The sequence below is a fragment of the Artemia sp. Qi Xiang Cuo genome, chromosome 4 (assembly GCF_049724085.1).
Source record: "Artemia sp. Qi Xiang Cuo chromosome 4, ASM4972408v1, whole genome shotgun sequence".
Lineage (NCBI taxonomy): Eukaryota > Metazoa > Arthropoda > Branchiopoda > Anostraca > Artemiidae > Artemia > Artemia sp. Qi Xiang Cuo.
The window spans coordinates 33,940,455-33,951,857 of record NC_142797.1 but is presented as its reverse complement, the minus strand read 5'-3'; the positions used below and the strand labels follow the sequence as shown (position 1 = coordinate 33,951,857).

At 38.4% G+C, this 11,403-nt stretch overlaps 1 protein-coding gene across 1 annotated transcript in view; it reads left to right on the top strand.

Annotated features, from left to right (window-relative positions):
• Positions 1-1,047: 1,047 nt before the first annotated feature.
• The window catches only part of LOC148953037 (DNL-type zinc finger protein-like), a 68,171-nt gene continuing 57,815 nt past the window's right edge, over positions 1,048-11,403 (top strand). Inside the window, exon 1 of the mRNA XM_089087507.1 lies at positions 1,048-1,145. The gene's annotated coding sequence lies outside the window, so the exon portion shown is untranslated. The remainder of the gene's footprint in view (positions 1,146-11,403) is intronic.

Here is an 11,403-nt window from a genome sequence, read left to right as displayed (position 1 = left end):
CATAAATGACCAGACAGAGGATGCTTAAAAGTAAAAGATACTGACTTTTCGTACAGAGTCAGACTCTCATTAAATCAGATCCAACTTGGTTTTGGATTTGAGTTTACAATCAAAAAGATGTTAATGGTTCAAACTGGCCTTGGTTCTTGAACGATTCTCACTAGTTTTGTTTCTTCACCGATACACTAGGTGAATTTTTTGAACTCTAAAACTGAAAAATAAAATGGCTAATGAAACCGTTGTGGTTTCACCATCTTGAATAGGGTTTTCAGTTCCAAATGGATTGCTTCTAAAAATTTGAAGCCATCCTTAAGAAGGATTTGTGTTCATAGCAAAAATGTGGCCATTATCTTAATGTGTTGAAGTATCAAAGAAGTTACACTTCATAAACTCAATTAAAGCATCATATTTAGTGGAGGTATGAATATTCCTGTGGCAAATTATATCTGCATTCTTTTGTTAATATATATCTCTGCCCATTCTCAGCGCTCCAGCCATCCAGTGGGTAGTTTTCTTCACGGAACGATGAGAAGTGCAAAAATGACTGTAGTTATGTGGATTTTGCCTTTCTTATAGCATGTTTTTGTAGATAAATTTTCTATTGGCTCATGACTTTTGTTGATCATTATCATTTTAATGGGGATCCAAAGTTCTTGAAACCAGAAAACAAATCATTTTCCCTTAGTGATATGTTATCTGCCTTGCCACCGACCTTTCTTTACTTTCTAAAGGATGAGATAGTACTGGCAAACAGTTTAGTGAATATTTCCAGAAAATTTTATGGGGAAACTCTGCTAAAAACATGCTTTTTGCTTTGGAGTTGCTTTTGCATTAGGCTAAAAGATTTATGGGATGAATACTTTATATTGCCAGATACAGAGTTTTTGCTCCTCAGGTTTTATTAGTCAGTATTTCCATGTAATTTTTTCTGTTCATTTTTTAAACGGACTGAATATCAACCTTGCGAACATCGTAAAACAACATGTGTGGTTAATTTATAGCCCAATTTCCAGCACCAAATAATGCCCCGTGGTATAATGTCGATTAGAAAATCGGTAAGTTAAATTCAAGATTTGGCAACGGCACTAATCGTGTATTGGATTGGCGCTGTGTTTCACTTTAACAAGTTTCAACAAGTTCAATTGGTAAGAGAATCCTCAATATTTTAAGATACTTCTGAATTTGCCTAGACTTTCAAAGAATGGCTCTGCAGCATAGGTTAGCCCTATCCCAAGAAGGTGTTTCCAAGGGTATAGACTAGGCCCCATTTAAGGATTTTTTAAATTGGCCTAATTTGCTAGCCTAGTTAAAAGATAAACATAGGAATACTTGTTCTGGTAATGAAGATTTTTCTTGTGAAGGAAACACTATTATAATCAAAGAGCAGTAATGTTTAATTCCTCATTTACCACATTTTCTAAATAGGCCTAAATGGCATAGGCTAGGTGGTAAATTTCTAGGTGGCATTATAATTGGTAAATATTTCACAGTTCATATTATTGACTTACAAATAAAGTAAACATTACACTTGATGCCTTTTTTACACTCTTTCCAAATATAGTAATCATTTTTGTCACAAATAAATTTACCCCCACCCCTATAGCCTATGGGATACCACCAGATGGCTAATTTGAGGTAAATATATACCAAATCATATTATTGACTTATGAATAAAGTGAATAGCCTACACCATTCAATGCCTTTTTTTATGCTGATTACAAACATAATAGGCCAATCATTTCTATCAGAAATGAATTTTAGCCCCCCCCCCCATATATATGCCAATTCAGGGTATATATTTCTACATTAGGGGTGGGGTGGGGGTAAAGTTTAAACTTACCTCCCATTTACATCAGAAACAAAATTTGCCCCCCCCCCTAATGTAGAAATAGCTATATACCCTTAATTGGCATATATTTGGGGGGGGGCTGAAATTCATTTCCGATAGAAATGATTATTATATTTGTAATCAGCATAAAAAAAAGGCATCAAATGGTGTATTCACTTTATTCCTAACTCAATAATATGATTTGGTATATAGGCTATTTACCTAATTTGACAGTGTATATAGGCCTATATACAAATCTTTAAATTAGCCAAACTGGCCAACCAGTATTTTAAACCTAGGAGCCCAGCTGGAGAAAAGGAAACATATTAAGAAAACAATTCTTGCTTCCTAATATGTAGAATAACCCTAGTTAACACATTTTGCAGGGGGAGAGCCTTTATCTTCATTTCTTTGCTTGTTTTTCCAGTTTTCCTAAGAAACCCATTACCTTAAATCGCACTTGCTAGCGATAGGACGAATCCTGTGTCCGCCAGCTTCAGTGATGATAGTTAATCATCATCTGTGGCGTCCCAAATGGTGCACCACGGTTTGTTGAGCCACTCCCTATCCACTGATGACTTGAACGCATCCAGGCTGGTAGAGGTTACTGTTTTTTCACTAAGGGAGTTCCACAAGCTGACAACTCTATTTGAGAAGAACTTGTTCCTTAGTCTGGTGTTGGCTTGTTTCTGGAAAAGCTTTTGAGAATGACCACGAGTTCTGTTTGAATTGTCCAGTTGGAAAAGGCCAGGAATGGTATCCTCACCATTTAGAAGCTTGTATGCTGTTATCGCATCGCCTCGTTTGCGACGATATGTTAGAGATGGTATTCTAAGCTTACGGAGACGGGATGGATAAGGGACATCATAGAATTCTCTAATACATTTTGCTGCCCTCCTCTGGACTGATTCTAGAGCTGCTTGGTCTATCTTATTGATTGGGCATGCGATACACATTCCAAACTCTAGCCTTGGTCGAATTAGATTTGTATAGCTTGGTCATAACAGTTGGAGATCTGCTAGTGAACGTTCTTTTGATTAAGCCAAGAGTCTGATTAGCCTTTGCAATAGTTGCTTGTGCATGAATATGAAATTTCAATTGGTCGTCTACCAGGACACCAAGATCTCTCTCCGCGTGGCTGCTGGAAATGGCATTTTGGGACCCATCCCTACAATCCATATGATACTGAGTTTGTGGGTTTTTCTACCCTAGGTGGAGAGTTTTGCATTTTGATGTGTTGAATTCAAGCCTCTAAATATTTGTCCGGTGAGTAAATGTATCAAGGTCCAGTTGAATTAACTTGATATTCTCTGCTGTGTCTGCATAACCGATAAGTTTCGAGTCATCAGCGTAGAGGCTTACTTTGTTGTTTAGGATTTTTGGCATGTCATTTATATATATATTAAATAAAGTTGGACCCAAAACTGTGCCCTGGGGGACACCACTTCCAACAGCAGCCACCTCGGAGAAAAACGTCCTTCCATCCTCGCCAAATACTTTAACCGTCTGTTTCCTATCTGTTAAGAACTGCATCACCCACTCAACCACACCACCACTCACCCCAATAGCTTGGAGCTTGATTCGAAGTCTTTTATGGCAGACTTTGTCAAACGCCTTTGCCAAATCGAGTAGTATGATGTCAACTGGGAACCCCTGGTCTAGAAGATTGGTGATATAATTATAAGAATCTATCAAGTTTGTTTCAACTGACCAACCAGACCTAAAGCCATGCTGACATGATGAGAATAGTTTATTGGTTGTCAAGTGTTTCAGGATTGCAGTGTTAACAATTGCTTCTAGTAGCTTCCAGACTGCCGAGGTGATACTGATTGGCTGTTAATTACTTGCATTCTCTTTGCTGCCACCCTTCTGTATGGGGGTTATGTGGGCCATGCGCCAATCCTGCGAGATACACTTTTCATCAAGGGATTTCTGAAAAAGGTGAGTGAGTGGGCCTGATAGTTCAACATGCAATTCTTTAAGAAGCCTTGGGTGTACATCATCAGGTCCCACCGAGTTTTTTGGATTCATCTTTTTTAGGTGGGCCCCTACATCGACCCTATTGACGGAAATCAGGGGCATCGTGGTTCTGAGGGGATCGTGGGGGGGGCCGGGAAGAGGGGCATTATGAGGTGGAGTAAATACAGATTTAAACTGCCTATTTATGGCATTGGCAATTTCTATTGGGTCATCTATTATACGGTCATTATCTTTAAGTCGCGTAACAGAGTGTCTACCAGGTTTATGGGCTGAGGCATAATTCCAAAAGCGTTTTGGATTTAACTTGCTTGCTGCTGCTATAGAATTTCTTAGAGCCTATATATTCACAGAATATATACCCCACCCCCCTAATATGTAAATATATACCTAGAATTGTATCCTCAATTTAAATACAACATCCATTTGCATCACAAATGAACTTTACTCCTATATTAGCCATGTGGTGAATGTCCCCCCTATATAGCCTACCAATTCAGGGTGTATATTTGCACATTCGGGGGGGGGGGGGGGTTGGTAAAGTTTTTTTCTCATGCAAATGAGAGGTAAGTTTAAACTTTGGTAAAATTCTATTTTAGCTAATTTTGGCTGTCTTGGAGTGGGGTTAGGTTTGGAAAATGAAACTTTCAGGGATGGGTCTACTGGCTAAAGTATGTAATGAGAAGGTATTTTGAAGTACCTACCTTTTTAAATATTTACCAAATCATATTATTGAGTTACAACTAAAGTGAATAGGACCTATACCACTAACCTATACCACTTAATTCCTTTTTTGATGCTCATTATGAATATAATTATTATTTTTGTCAGAAATGAATTTTAGCCCCCTCCCCTATATATACCAATTCAGGGTATATATTTGCACATTAGGGGGGTGGGGGTAATTTTATTTCTGATGTAAATGAGAGGTAAGTTTAAACTCCCCCCCCCTCTAATTTGCAAATATAAACCCTGAATTGGTATATATAGGGGTGGGGGCTAAAATTCATTTACAATAAAAATAATTATTATATTCATAAGGAGCATAAAAAAGGCATTGAGTGGTATATTCAGTTTAGTTGTAACTCAATAATATGATTTGGTAAATATTTACCCCTAGCTCCATTCCTTCTCCCTCTAGAGGGTCCTGAAATTTGCCTACATGACAGGTCTATACCCATGGAAATTTTGATAAAACAACATTGTACCTTAATTTTCAGTTATCAGTTTCTTTTTCTCTGGCCTTAGCTATGAAAATGCAATTTCAGTTATTTGAGCATAATTTTAAGCCATATCAATGTTTTATTTTCTTCAAAATTTAGAAATGTATTTTCATATCTTTAAAACCCTATAAATTGGTATTGAGCAAAGTTGTGAAGCTGAAAACAATTTTGTTGTACTTCATTTAAGCAGAAGATCTATTTTGCAAGGTTTCCCTTTTATAACTCACAGATTTTTATAGGTCATCAAAGGTCAGGACCCTCTAGAGCAAGAAGGAGTGGAAGTAGGTACTTCAAAATACCTTTCTGGGAGATTCCTAACCTAACCCTTTTCCAAGATAGTCCAAAGTAGCTAAAGTAGAATTTTACCTAAACTTTACCCCCAACCCCCTAATGTGCAAATATGATACTTGTATTCTGGTGCTAATTACATCTTAAGCCCTTAAAGGGGCCCCAAAGGTATTTCATTTTTGTAACCACACAAAGAAGTGAATTTAAGCATGAAGTAATTGTAGATATGGATTGTAGATTTTAAGCCATTGCAACATGGATAGATACCCTTGAACAAACATCTGATGCTGATATCAACCAGGACTTGCTGAATAGGCTTGTAGTCTCACAGGTATAGGCTTTGAAAATTGATCTCAATAACCATTTAGAGAACAAAATGAAGCAGTTGATAGTCAAAGATAGAGGCAGGCAGAGACACAAGCTGAACCTTGTTGTGCTTGGAGTGCCAGGAAACTAAGATGATGGTCAATTTATCCAGCAGTATTTGTCCCAAGATTATAACCTCCCAAACCTTTCGATCATAAATCCCCATTGCTTAGCTAACCCAAATAGTCCAACTAACTCAAACTCACCCATCATTTTATCAGTTGTGAACCTTACAATAACAAAACAAATTCTTCAGAAGTCATATGAAACAAGAGGAACTGGCAGAATTCAGTTAAGAAATGACATATCCAAAGCAGACAGGATTAAAAAAGCAAAGCTGTATGAAGAGATCCAAGCTTGGTGAGCAAATGGTGGGACAGATATTATGATTTGGTGTGGCAAAATAATATCAAAAAACTTTGTGCCTCCTACTCCTCCAATTCAGATGGAAATTTAAGTGACCATTTGTCTTCTAGTGCATTATTAAATGTAAATGATACTTTTGCTAGCAGGGAGCTTGACAACAGTTTTTACAGTGCTAAATCTGAACAATCTAATGGGGAGTTGGACAATAGTTTTTATAGTAATAAACCTGAACAAACCATTGAGTCACCAAGTTCTAAAAGATCATCAACCCCCCCCCTGATAGTACAATCTGTGAGAACATTAATTGCCTTAATGTTATCTTCAGCAATGTAAGTTTCAAGAAATTAAGTGTGTTGTTGTGTCAGGCACTTCAGACATTTACACCTTATGTGAAGTGAAACCTAAAAGGACTACTATTCCTCTGACAGGTAACAGATACCTGGATACAAAATTGTTAGCAACCTATCAAAGCAAGAAGGAAGGGGAATAGTCCTCTACATCCCAGAAACTTTCAAGGTAGGAAATATTGATTATGAGCCTTATTTAGAACAAGTGTGGGTATCAATAAACCCCCCTGGAGAACCAATTCATATTGGTACAATTTACAGAAGTCCAAGTTCCCCTAATTTAGAGAAGTCCCTCTATGAAGTTGTAAAATCAATTGAAAGAAAAGTTGCACTGACAGGAAACCTTCTCATAGTTGAGGATTTTAGCCTACTTTGTATTCAATGGACAGATGGCTGCAGCTACTCTGGACAGAAATCAGTTGAACCATTTCTTGAGTGCCTAGCTAACAATTCACTTTACCAAGCTGTAAACTTTCCAATTAGGTACCAGGGTGGTCAGCTATTTGACCTTGTAATAGTAAGCAATCATGAAGCATTATTAAATATAGTCCCACTACCACCTTTGGGGCAAGCAACCACACTGCTATACAATGCTCTCTTAGAATGTACCCTGAAAAATAAGTTTTTTCAAAACATGTGTTTAGAGGTTACTGTCTAGTGAGGCAAGAGTTGGCAGGGTGTGATTGGTCCTTTATCACTGAGAATGATGTTTACAAATCATGGAATATGGTACTGAAAATACTGCTAAAGGTCTCAGAGAAAAATACTACAGTAAGATTACCTCAAAACTTAAAACACTGCCATTTGTGAAAAAAAATAAGTAGAGCAAGGAATCATAGGCAGCGCAATAGCACTGCCTAAGTAAAGAACAATGGAGACACAATGTATCGTTTTTTTTTTTTTTTAGACCAGGGCACTTTGTATTGCAGGAGTTCTCATAGAGACTTCAAAAAGTGCTCATTTGATTGGAAATTAGAAGGGCGTGTGCCGTTATTAATAGCCAAAAGTGATTGGAAGGCAACTAACACCCCTTCCATGCACACCATTTTCGCAAACACTTCCAATCAAAATTTTGAGATGGCCATTTTGTTCAACATAGTTGAAAGATCCAGACCTTATGTCATTGAGGATGACCCCCCCCGCCAGAGCCCTCAGGGCAAGGGTTTTAAGTTATGCCCTGGGGGTATATCAGGTTTATATAGAAAGGGTGAGTGTAGAAACTTCAAAAAGGGCTCATTCAATTCCCCAAACACATCCAATCAAAATTTTGAGATAACCATTTTGTTCAACATTGTTAAGAGTTCTGGAAATTAGGTCTTTGCAGATGACAACCCCCACAGCCCTCAGGGCAAGGGATGTAAGTTATGCCCTGGGGGCATATAAGTTTTTTTTTTATAGAAAGTACTGTCGTAGAAACTTCAAAAAGGACTCATTCGATTGGAAATTGAAAGTGCTAGTTCCCTTTTTAATAGTCAAAAGCGATGGGAGGGTAACTAATCCCCTCTTACGCCCACCATTTCCCCAAACAAATCCAATCTAAAATTCGAGATAGCCATTTTGTTCAACGTAGTTGAAAGGTGTGGAAATTATGTTTTTGAAGATGACAAACCCCCCATAGCCCCCAGGGCAAAGGTTGTAAGTTATACCCAGGGGGCATATAAGGTTTTTATTGAAAGTATTGTTATAGAAACTTCAAAAAGGATTTATTCAATTAGAAATTGAGAGGGTCAGTGTCCTTACTAATAGTCAAAATCAATTGGAGGGCAAATGCCTCCCCCCATGCCCATTATTTCTCTAAACACTTCCAATCAACATTTTGTTATAGCAATTTTGTTGCGCATTGTTGAAGGCATTAGTGTATCCAGGGGGGGGGGGACCGGAGCGCCCCCCCCCGCTCCCCGAAATTTATTTTCTTTTTTTTAAGTGCCAATATAGTAAGTTCCGAAATATTAACGCTTTTTAGTTATTTACAACACCCATTTTTTTTTTCATTTCTTGTTAAATGGCTATCCATTTCTCCAGCAAGTTTATATCATTATTTTATCATCAATCGTCCAATCGCCTCCTGTAATCAAACAAGATGTCAAGGAATTTTTTTCACTATTTAACCCCCGCAGCTATAAGCACTAGCTTCTCTGCAATGAATGAATTGCGATAAGGAATCGGACTAAGAGGCAATAGTTCATTCAAAGTTTCAAACACTGCTATAATTCCAGTGTAAGGTAAGCATTGAAATGGAAAGGTCACGTGAGAGGAAAGAAAGAAAATTACCTTACATTGCATGTCCAGCAAGATAAGGTGGTGTTGAGCCTCCTGTAGAAATCTCACTGGTGGTGTTTCAAGGTTATGATTTGAAATCCCAGTTCAGGCTCCATTCGGCGTTGGCCCAGTCTTGATCAAGTCCTTTCTTGAAGGCATCTAGAGTTTTAGTTTGGATGGTGGCTTCAGACAGGCTGTTCCAGAGTGGGACAGAACAGACTGAGAAAAACTGTTGGCACTCTTGCTAGATGAAACAGGGGGCTTGCAGCTTCTTGGTATGTCTTCTTGTTGTAGCTCAGAATGACAGGGAAAAGACATGACTTAATTGGTCATTTTCTAGCAACTTACGAGTTGCTATTACATCTCCTCTTTTTCTACGGTATACTAAGGTAGGGAGTTTGAGTAAGGTGAGACGTTCATTGTAAGATTTGTCTTGGAATGCAGAGATAAGCTTAGTTGCTCTTCTTTGGACACTCTCAAGTTCTTTCACATCCATCTTATAGTACAGAGATGCTAGGATCATGCCAATTTCCAGGTGAGGATGGACCATGGCTTTGTACAGTTTTGTAATCACTCCCGACTTCCTGGTGGTAAATGTTTGCTTTATGAGGCCAAGGGCTTGGTTTGCTTTTGCAACTTGAGCTCGTGTATGGCAGTGAAACTTCAACTCACTGTTAACAATAAGCCCCAGGTCCTTCTCCTCACTGACTGCCTCAAGCTGGGTATCTCCTATTTGATATGCAAGTTTTGGATTATTCCGTCCAAGATGTAGAATTACATTTTAAGGCATTGAACTGTAGACACCAATCCGATGACCATCTAGATAGTCTGTCCAGATCTTCTTGCATAGTTGACAGATTTAGGTCATCCTGGGCCAGTCCTAGGAGCTTACAGTCATCAGCATATAGTATCAAAGGATTCTTCAGGTTTGTTGTACAGTTATTGATATACATGCTGACAAGCCTAATTAGTTCTAGTTAGTTCTTGTAGTCAGATACTAATATGAAACTCGTGCTTTACTTGAAGAGCGGTTTCTCGGGTTTTATGTTTGTGGAAATCTCACCGGCTCTGCAGTAGCGGAACAAATCATCGGCCAATGCATTGCGTTTGGCTTAAAAATGGAGAAATTTGTGGGGGTTGGTTTTTATGTGGCCAGCAACATGTCAGGCTGCTATTCTGGTGCACAGGCAGAAATTAGGAAAACATTTCCGCATGTGATCTACACCCACTGTGCATGGCACAGCTTCAATTTGGCTTTATGTAAAACTAGTAGGGTAGGACTTGTTAGGTCAACCTTGGCTACTATACAGCACATTATATAATTTTTATCATCCTCATCAAAAAGAATGAATATGCTTGGAGAAGCGGTCGCTGTCGTTTGTCGCGATAGTCCTGTGAGACAGCTTGTGAAGTTGTATAAAACGAGAAGGGTGGATCGTCACGATTACATTATAGTTTTGATGTCTTTGTATTGTGCGATTATTTCCGTACTTGAGGAAATGGTTGGTAGCATATGGTGCGATACGAAAGTTATTTCAAAAGCGAATGCGTTGGTTTCAGCAGCAACCGAATTTAGTTTTATGTTCACGATGGCTATGCTAGAGTTTGTAAGTGCCATAATGCTCTCTGTCTCTAAGACGCTGCAAGCCAAAGATTTAGACTTAGTTGAGTGCTGTTGGGATATTAAGCTATGTTCTGATACTTTACTGCAGTCAAAACAAAATAATTTTGAATCAATTTTTCAGAAAGCTTACGAGCTTGCACAAGAGTTAAATATGGCTCCGGCTGTTCCAAGGTCTTTCTGCCAAAAGTCCATCAAGGTTTTTTATCGCGAGTCATTGTTCGAACCTTACTTTGCTTCACTTATTGAAGAACTTGATCAAAGATCTTTGCGCTATCAGGAGGCATCTTTCAAAATCGGAAGGCTTTTGCCAGCTAACAGCGAGTCATTAAATATTAATGAATTTGTGAACGCTGTTGCTGTTTACAAGGGATTTCACGGGGGTAGACGTGCGCTCGAATGTGAGTTAGTCCTTTGGAAACAGAAGTGACTCGGAATGTCTGAGAAACCATCAACTGTTGCTTCGACTCTTGTGTCATGTGATGCAAAATTTTTCCCATGCATTCAAAGGCTTTTGATGATTTTTCAGACATTACCAGTGACTACCGCTTCTGCTGAGAGGAGCTTTAGCTGTCTTAAGCGATTAAAAACCTATCTGCAGAGCTCAACGGGCGAGGAGCGTCTGAACGGACTAGCTCACATGACCCTGAACCACGATATCCAGGTCAATGCTGACCAAGTTTTTGATTGATTTGCAACCAAAAAAAGCGGTGGCTGTTACTGTGAGAGGTTAAGTCGTCTTTTGTTGCTCGTTTCTCTAAGTGCAATTGATTCTGTTTTTTAAAGATCAATTGTTCTTCATCCTCTGTAGACAATGTTAATGTCAATCCATTTCTTTCTTTCATGACTGCTATATTAGATAGATTGAGGCCCCCACCCCACCGAAACCAAATTATGGGTACGTTCCGTTGATATAATATTATTTTTATTTATTTGGTTCTCTAAAACAAGGGTCCCATAGGCAAATATAAGGAATAATGCACTTTTTTTTTTATATTTTCTAAATTCTGCCGCTTCGTGGTAGTTCCAAAACATCTACTCGCCCAAAATAGAAACTCTCACTGCTTCTAACTTTTTTTTTAATTCTGACTTTGTTGGCAAAATTTTGTCATCCGTTCTCAAACAAAA